The sequence below is a fragment of the Chiloscyllium plagiosum genome, chromosome 29 (genome assembly GCF_004010195.1).
Source record: "Chiloscyllium plagiosum isolate BGI_BamShark_2017 chromosome 29, ASM401019v2, whole genome shotgun sequence".
NCBI lineage: Eukaryota > Metazoa > Chordata > Chondrichthyes > Orectolobiformes > Hemiscylliidae > Chiloscyllium > Chiloscyllium plagiosum.
The window spans coordinates 4,530,942-4,540,071 of NC_057738.1; the positions used below are offsets into that span (position 1 = coordinate 4,530,942).

General features: G+C 42.1%; 1 protein-coding gene across 3 annotated transcripts in view; it reads left to right on the top strand.

Moving 5' to 3' along the window:
- Positions 1 to 9,130, top strand: part of atxn1a (ataxin 1a) — a 362,909-nt gene that overhangs the window by 111,779 nt on the left and 242,000 nt on the right. For all 3 annotated transcript variants that reach the window (XM_043719064.1, XM_043719063.1, XM_043719065.1), the window contains one exon: positions 7,628 to 7,773. The gene's annotated coding sequence lies outside the window, so the exon portion shown is untranslated. The remainder of the gene's footprint in view (positions 1 to 7,627; positions 7,774 to 9,130) is intronic.

Below are 9,130 nucleotides of genomic sequence, written 5' to 3' on the forward strand. Positions count from 1 at the left end.
CAAATGCTGTTTTTTGTTACACTAATAAGAGTGTGCACATTGAATGGGGTGTCATTTCTCAAGCAGGTTCTGGACCATTGTGCAGTGGGTATCAGGGTACTGTTGACAGCAAAAGCAGTGTTTGTACACTGGTCTTTGAAAAGTAGGATAGTAACACTCATTTTTAGGTTGCAGACCTTGCCTTAAAACTGAGAAAGTCCATTCAGAATAATTCAGAAACCAAATTCAAGAGGCTGACTGTGGCCTGAGTAAAAAGGTGCCCTGCAGTTCTGTCCTCATTTATAGAAAGAGCTGCTATAACTAGAGGAACTAGCACGTTCCTCTTTGCATTGCAAGGCTGTGGTTTGGGCCTACATCTAGCAGATGCACTATAAATATAAATTCAGCATGAAGTGACTTCCTCTTATTAATCATGGGTATGAGTGGACATGCTCAAAACCAAATATCCATATACACTGACAAAGCAGCTCAATGGTTTTAAGGACATTAAACAAGTAGTAAGGGCTTATTACATCAGACAAGGGCACGCATAGATATACCAATAAATTCTGACCAATCATCTCCGCATTAGACAAATCTTTTTATGAATAGGTTCCTTTGGGTGTTGAAATGATCTTTCACGTGTAAAGGCGTAATTAGATTGTGGTGTTGATTTAAATGGAATTGCAAATACTTGCATTAAATGCTCATACTTTTATTAGTAGAAGAAAGCTCAGCAAAATTTGTGGTGATACATTTGTTATAAGTTGCAAATCTATTCAAATAGTTGAATGATTGACATCAGTCCACTGTATCTTCCCCATAAGTACAGTAAAGTACATGAGTGACAAACTGTAGAACTGATAAAGCAGTACAGACCAATGATTTGATTTGTTGTCAAGTGTACTAAGGTACAGTAAAAAAAAAACCTTGTTTGTGAGCAGTACAGGAGATCAGAGTAAGCAAGGACATACAGGTCATGGGATGGAATAAAAGGTTGGGCAGAGTGAGGCATACAGTTACATCACGCAGAAGTGTGTGAGGCAAAAGCCACATTAACAAGATCAGCATTTGAAATGAAAGAGTACGTTCAGCAGTCGTGTAACGACAGGGAAGAAGCTGTTCTTGAACTTGTCGGTGTGTGTATCAAATTTTCGTATCTTGTGCCTAACGGAAGAGCTTGTAAGAGAACATTAGTGGGATGTGTCTTTGATGATGTTGGCAGCGTTTCCTTGGTAACAAGAAGTGTAAATGGAGGCCATGGATGGGAGGTTGGCTTCCGTGATGGTCTGGGGTGTGCAACTCCCTGAATTTATAAGTCTCTGCAATCAACCACAAGATGGTGTGCAGAACAGTCACATCTAATTTCCCTATCCATTCTTCCCATTTGCATTTTTGCAGCTTCTGGAAAAAAATCAGTTGGCACAATAATAATGACTTGCATGTCATGTGGTCAAATGTCCAAGATATTCTGCAAGAATTTAACCAGATAAAAATTGACACAACCAGAGAATCATCTGTTAGGACAGATACCTAACTGATTAGTCAAAGAAGTAGGTTTGAAGACGTGCCTCAAAGGAGGATGGAAATACAGAGAGGTTTTTAACAAAGCAATTCCAGGGCTTGGGGCCTAAACAGCTGAATGTTTGGCTGGTAACAATGGAGCAATAAAAAAAGGTAATGAGCAAGAAGCCAGGGTTGAAGGAGCACTGAGCTCATCGAGGGTTAAAGGGTTAAAGGAATACAGAGGACTGAGACCATGGAGGGATTTTAAAGTAGGAATAAGCATTCTAAGATCAAGCAAGTCAATCTAGATCAAGGAATACAAGGGCAGTGTGTTAATGAAACATGGATGCAAATTCGAATGTAGGCAACAGAATTTGGATGAACCCAAGTTTGCAGAGGATACAAGATGGGAAAGCAGCCAGAGGTGTTGGAGCAGTTCAACCTAGAGAGAAGAAAAGCAAGAGCTGATGTAGGTCTGTATAAAGGTGACATTATGGAGAGGGCTGTAACTGGTCTTGGTGACACAGACTATTGGATTGGAACTCAGGGTCAGATAGGACAGTAAGGCAAAGGTTAGTCTGGTTCAGCCAGAGACAGTTGGCAGGTAGAAGGCTGAACTCAAGTCAGTAGAAGGAGTTTGTGATGGAAATTGATGTGATGGCCTTGCCTTCAATCTCTCTGTGCTTAGTTGGAAGAAATTTCTAAAACTGGCAGTTTAACAAGCAAACTGACAACAGAAGGAGGAAAGGGATCGAGAGAGATGAATTTGAGTGCATCATGCAGATTTAGAAACTGCCGTCTTTTGGAGTGATTTTGCTGCATGACAGCCTATAGATGAAAAATAAGAAAGTTAATGGTGGAAGAGTGGGTGGAGAATCATATGCAAGTCAATCTCTAGCTATTAATTGATATGTAGAAACTAAATCTAGTGAGTGGAGGCCAACCCAGACAGACAGTGAGGAAGGAGAATGCAGGCAGGTTGACAGCAGTGAGGAGGGATAGTGTTTTATGGTTATGGCCACATTGACTGGCAGCTGTGACTTTGCCAAAGTCTGCCTTCATGCTGTTGCAGGACTGGATCTCTAGAGCCAGAGGTACAAACATGAAGTTGTGTGAAAGCAGAGCACAGCTGTGAGTGGCAACAGCATGCCCAAGGACGGTTAGAGATGAAAGGACGAATGGAAATAGGAAGTTTGCAAGGACAGAGGAGTCAATTGTGTTGTTTTTTTTGCAGCGGATTGTGATGTTGTGGTTTGAAATGGAAGGGGACAGTTCCTGAGAAGCGGAAGCTTTATTATATCAGTTATGATGGAGATTCAAAAGAGAAGCTTTTGGTCAGCAGTTTGATGGAACAGTGTTCAGCAGCCGGTGGTGGTTTTATGAACAAGGTGAGCTTGGGGTGGCCACGAGGTGAGAGAAAATGGACGTTATGAAGCAGAAACAAAATTCAGAACGATAATATGGGGCAATACTTTCCTTGTGCATTTCCAGGATAGGGAGGATTTGAAACTTGGAGTTAGCACAGTGACATAGTAAATCAGAATGTTGTACATACTGTCCACAAATGAACAAGAATTGTTGAGGAAATCCTGAGGAAGGATCATCAGACCTGAAATATTAACTTTGATTTGTCTTCAAAGGTGCTGCAGACCTGCTGAGCTTTTCCAGCAATTTCAGTTTTTATTTAAGAATTGTGAAGAATTGTTTTAGAAAAGCAACTCAGGGCAAGACAGATCAGATTAGATTACTTACAGTGTGGAAGCAGGCCCTTCGGCCCAACAAGTCCACGCTGACCCGCTGAAGTGCAACCCACCCAGACCCATTCCCCTACATTTACCCCTGTACCTAACACTACGGGCAATTTAGCTTGGCCAATTCACCTGACCTGCACATCTTTGGACTGTGGGAGGAAACCGGAGCACCTGGAGGAAACCCACGCAGACACAGGGAGAATGTGCAAACTCCACACAGTCAGTCGCCTTCTACACGGTGGGCGGCACGGTGGCACAGTGGTTAGCACTGCTGCCTCACAGCGCCAGAGACCCGGGTTCAATTCCCGCCTCAGGCGACTGACTGTGTGGAGTTTGCACGTTCTCCCCGTGTCTGCGTGGGTTTCCTCCGGGTGCTCCGGTTTCCTCCCACAGTCACAAAGATATGCAGGTTCAGGTGAATTGGCCATACTAAATTACCCGTAATGTTAGGTAAGGGGTAAATGTAGGGGTATGGGTGGGTTCGCTTCGGCGGGTCGGTGTGGACTTAATTGCCCGTAGTGTTAGGTTAAAGGGGTAAATGTAGGGGTATGGGTGGGTTGCGCTTCGGCGGGTCGGTGTGGACTTGTTGGGCCGTAGGGCCTGTTTCCACACTGTAAGTAATCTAATCTAAGTAATCTAATCTAATCTACACTAAATGATAATGTCCTGGGGAGTGTTGCTCAACAAAGAGATCTTGGAGTGCAGACTCATAGTTCCTTGAAAGTAGAGTTGCAGGTAGGTAAGATAGTGAAGAAGGCATTTGTTATGCTTGCCTTTATTGGTCAGTGCATTATGAGTATAGGAGTTGGAAGATCAGGTTGCAGCTGTGCAGGACATTGGTTAAGCCACTATTGTGCAGTTCTGGTCTCCCTGCTTTAGGAAGGATGTTATGAAACTTAAAAGGGTTCAGAAAAGATTTACATGGTTGTTGCCAGGGTTGAAGGGTGTGAGCTACAAGAAGATGCTGAATAGACTGGGGCTTACTCCCGAAACGTCAATTCTCCTGCTCCTCGGTTGCTGCCTGATCTGCTGTGCTTTTCCAGTGCTACACTTTTAGACCCTGACTCTTCAGCATCTGCAGTCCTCACTTTCTCCATCTTGTCTATTTACCCTAATGATTGCTCCTCATGATTTTATAAACCTCCTCTATAAGGTCACCCCTCAGCCTCTGATGCTCCGAGGAAGGATCCCAAGCCAGAAGATGAGGTGTTCTTCCTCCAGTTGGTAGAGGTGGCCCAGGACTTGCATGTCCTTGGGGGAGTGGGAGAGGGAGTTGGAGTGATTTGTCCTGGGACCCTCCAACCACATGGCATCAACATTGACTTCACCAGCTTCCAAACCTCCCCTCCCACCACTTCACCCCAGATCCAACCCTCCAGCTCAGCACCACCTTCTTGACCTGGCCCACCCGTCCATCTTCCTTCCCATCTAACTGCTCCATCTTCCCCACCGATCTATCACTATTGCTCCTCGCCTGCATCCACCTATCACCTTTCCAATTACCTTCCCCTAGCCCCACTCCCATCTCCCAATTTATCTCTCAGCGCCCTTCCCCTTCCACATTCCTGATGAAGGGATCATGCCTGAAAAGTCTATTCTCCTGCTCCTCGGATGCTGCCTGACCCACTGTGCTTTTCCAGTGCCACACTTTTCAACTCTAAATATACAAGGCCTTTTCCCCAGGGTTGGGGAGTCCAAAACTAGAGGGCAAAGGCTTACAGTGAGATGGGAAAGATGTAAAAGGGATTGAAGGGGCAACATTTCCATGCAGAGGTTGGTATTTTACAGAATGAGCTGCAAGAGGGACTGGTGGAATCTGGTACAATTACAACATTTAAGAGGCATCTGAATGGTGATATGAATAGGAAGGGTTGAGAGAGATAGGGGTCAAATGCTTGCAAATGGAATTAGATTAATTTAGGATATCTGGTTGGCATGGATGAGTTGGACCGAAGAGTCTGTTCCCATGCTGTATATTTCTACGACTCTAGTTCTCAAAATCCATCCACTAATTATAAATATATTGCATATTTCCTCCCTCCACTAGGTTAAATGACATTTAGTTTCTACCTGTCAGAGAGCCACAGTTTGAATGCAAGTCACTATTACATGCTTACTAAAGAAAGTGATGAATTGATTTAGTAAAGATATTATTAATACTGAATTAAGATACAAAAGGTATCAGAATAAATCTGAGTGTACTTAAGAATTAGTAAAACATGTCAGTTCAGAACATAATATATTACAGTCGTCCCTTTTCACAGTTAGCTTTGTGTTATGCAGCCTGTAAACAAGCACAGTCACACCTGATGAGTGTGCTCTCAGGGAAGAGCAGTCCAACTAAGGCTTTACTCGAACTTGCAGAAATAGTTTGACACTAACCTTTTGTGGGTCTCAGTCATTGTGGTTCCTGTACTCATTCTGACCTAACATGGTTAATTAGACCTCAACTTCCATAACGCAAGGGACTTAGCACAACAGTATTGGACAGATTGCTGCTGATGCTTTTATTTCACATGAGCCTCCTCCCACCTTTTTTCATCTCTGCACTTTCTGTTGTTCGTTTATCCAGCTTCCCTTTAAAAGCATTCAACTTATTGACAGATCCTTGTAGGATCCCAATTTTGATATGAACCATAGGGATTTGGACATTTGGTAGCAGGCTCCCTCCATAGTTGAAGCTGATGTACCACTAGCATTAATAGGACAGGAGGGTTACTGAGGCCATCATTGAGGGCAACCAGCAACACTTGCAGTGCTCTGGAAGCATCAGGCACAGAATGGATGGGGCGAAACAGAAGGATTAACCTTGAATCTTTCTGTGTTTACATATAGTCAATGATTAGTTGATCTCCAGTGACTCTGATTACAGGTAGTCTGAGACCATCAGAGTATCTTCCAATATTTACCAAAATCCAGCAATAGCATAAATGCAACTGCAATTTGACTATGACAAGAATTGAATTTTAGCAAAGAAATATTTTTAAATTGAGACTTGTATAACGTGCCTCATTCATATTGAAAGGTGCAGGTTTCAGATAGAATATCTGCTGTGTTTTTTTATCTGCCACTTTATAATTTGTGCGTAGGACAAAACTCCCTTATTCTTCCTTCTCTTGTTGCTTCGGTGATCATCAGCTCTGCTCCCCTTTACTTACCCTGGTTAATTTGTGGCTCTGGCTACTTTTGGTATAACATCATAGGTCTCCCAGCCGTCATTCCCCTCAACCATAGATGCCAACTCTCCAGCATTGTTCTGGATTCTCCCGGAATTACAATTAATTTTCTGCAAATCCCCAGGAGAAAATCATAGCAACACTTAAGAAAAAGTGACCTTATTTTCCATTTTTAAAAAGTACTTTGTTTATGAAAACATAAGAAATAGGAGCAAGAGTAATCCATTCACTCATTAACTTTTCCCTGTCATTCTATAAGATCATGGCAGATCTTACCAGGCCTTAACTCCCTTCCATACAGCTCCTCAGAGCTCTCAACCTCAACCAAAATCTATCTACCCCCCTCTTTAAACACCTTCAGTGATCTCGCCTCCACAATTCTCTCGGGTAGAAGATTCCAGACACTTACTACCCTCTGAGAGAAGAAATTGCTTTGCATCTCAAGTTTAAATGAGTGGGCCTTTATCCTGTAACTATAATAAGTTTTATTTTATCTGGCCCCTTATGAACTGGCACTCTTGATAAATCGGTAAAAATTAATACCTCAAATACCATGATCTACTGTGATGTCCGAGTATTTATTCTGTAAGTAAAGAATAACAATGATGCCTAATGTTTCTATGACTTTGTGTTTTTAAATTGATTTGAGGAGTTATGTTGCTGTTTTAGCAGAGATTATTTCAGGGATGTTGATGTCTTGAAGCTTAAATTGGTCAGGGTTTACTGCGGTTATAGGTATCTCTTGATTATCTAGAATATTTAACCAACCAACATACTCCCAGAGGCATTGGATAATAAAGTCCCCTAGTTTGAGATTCCTCCACTAGTGGAAACATCCTCAACATCTACCTCAGAATATTGTATGTTTCAATAAGATTCCCTTTCTTCTTTGGAATGCTGACAAATAAACATCTAACCTGTTTAGCCATTCTCGATATGTCAACCCCTTCAGCCTGGTGAATCTCAAAATATTGGGATTCTGCTTCTAATGTGACACAGGCTGTCATTGGTGAACTCTTCACTATTGTACATTCACGTTACGAAAGTAGGAACTGCTGTGATAAACCCCTGTCTTTTCTCATCAAGATTGGACCCAGGATTGGACCAGGAAGAATCACCTTCTGCTTGTTAGATCTCGTGAAAACATATGAGGACACCGGATGCAGAACAATTTTGGTAATGTGTCTTTTTGCTCTCTCCATCTCTCTGTTTCAGAACCTGTCCAGAGGAGCTGAAAAGTTCCAACATTTCAAACTAAAGTTGTAACTCTGGGACTGACCAAGAACCTGAATTCCAGGGCCCAGAAGGAAGGGCAAGAATTTTTTTGCAGGGGTTTCTAACATGAACTGATTCCTTTCTGGGTGAGTTTATTAATTTTGCATCAGTAATTTTTTGCTTTTTTATAAAGCCAAACCCAAAACCCAGATTGACAGCAGAAAGCAATTAGAAAAGCATATGCATAATGTAATGGTTCGAATGGATTGTATTTCTATTTTTCATTTTTATACTTAAGCAGAACATTATGGTTACATTCTTCAGTTGAATTAAGAGGAAATTAATAAATCTTGAACTTTGTTCTTTTTGCTATTACAATAGTTTTAATCTATGAGCTTTATGCACGATCTCCTGTAAATGGATCTTTATATTGAGTAGGTTCACAGTAATAAAGCAAATGTCTTCAAACTTTCAAACAATAAGGAGGGGGCAAAGCAAGCAATGTTTTTTAAAAGGCTGGATTATTGTTGGATCAGTTTTCTCTGTAATATCTTAGGCTATTTTTCAATGTTCGGTTTGTTATCTGATTGTAATTGGATCAATAATTGCAATCGCAGTTCAATCAGAATAATTAGGACATAAAAAGGAAGAGAGAATGTAGGTTAGATGAAATAGTATGGTGATGTGAAAGAGATGAAAATGTTGAAACTCTTGGCAGGCATTAACAGTGATATTCCTTTGCCACGCTGAGGTTTTCATGAACATTAGTCAATATAGGAATGTCACCATCCGGGAGGTTAGTGTGATTAGATTACATTACATTACAGTGTGGGAACAGGCCCTTCAGCCCAACAAGTCCACACCGACCCGCCAAAGCGCAGCCCACCCATACCCCTACATTTACCCCTTACCTAACACTACGGGCAATTTAGCATGGCCAATTCACCTGCACATCTTTGGACTGTGGGAGGAAACCGGAGCACCCGGAGGAAACCCACGCAGACACGGGGAGAATGTGCAAACTCCACACAGTCAGTCGCCTGAGCCGGGAATTGAACCCAGGTCTCTGGCGCTGTGAGGCAGCAGTGCTAACCACTGTGCCACCGTGCCGCCCACTAATTGTGGATGTAATACTGAGCCAGTTCTCACTTTCGTTTCATTTCTGACTGTCCCCTCTGAGGCAGTGACTTCTCCTTGCTTTGTGCATCTGGATTCAACCTTGTAGTTTGTGATTGCTCAGTAATATCATGCTCACCTCTGAATCAGTAGATTCTGGGTTACTGGAGACTTCATGTCATCTCAGTAGACATCTTAATGCTGTACTGACAGCTTTGAATGATATGGCAGATGAAATCAAGGTGGTCTCTTCAGATGTAAAAACTTCCAGTGGGACTATTGCTAGGAAAGTAGGGGAATTTTCAGTTTCTTGGGCAACATATATCCCTCAACCTGACATCATAAAGACAAATAACTTGGTTATTATCACAGTGTTATTTGTGTGAT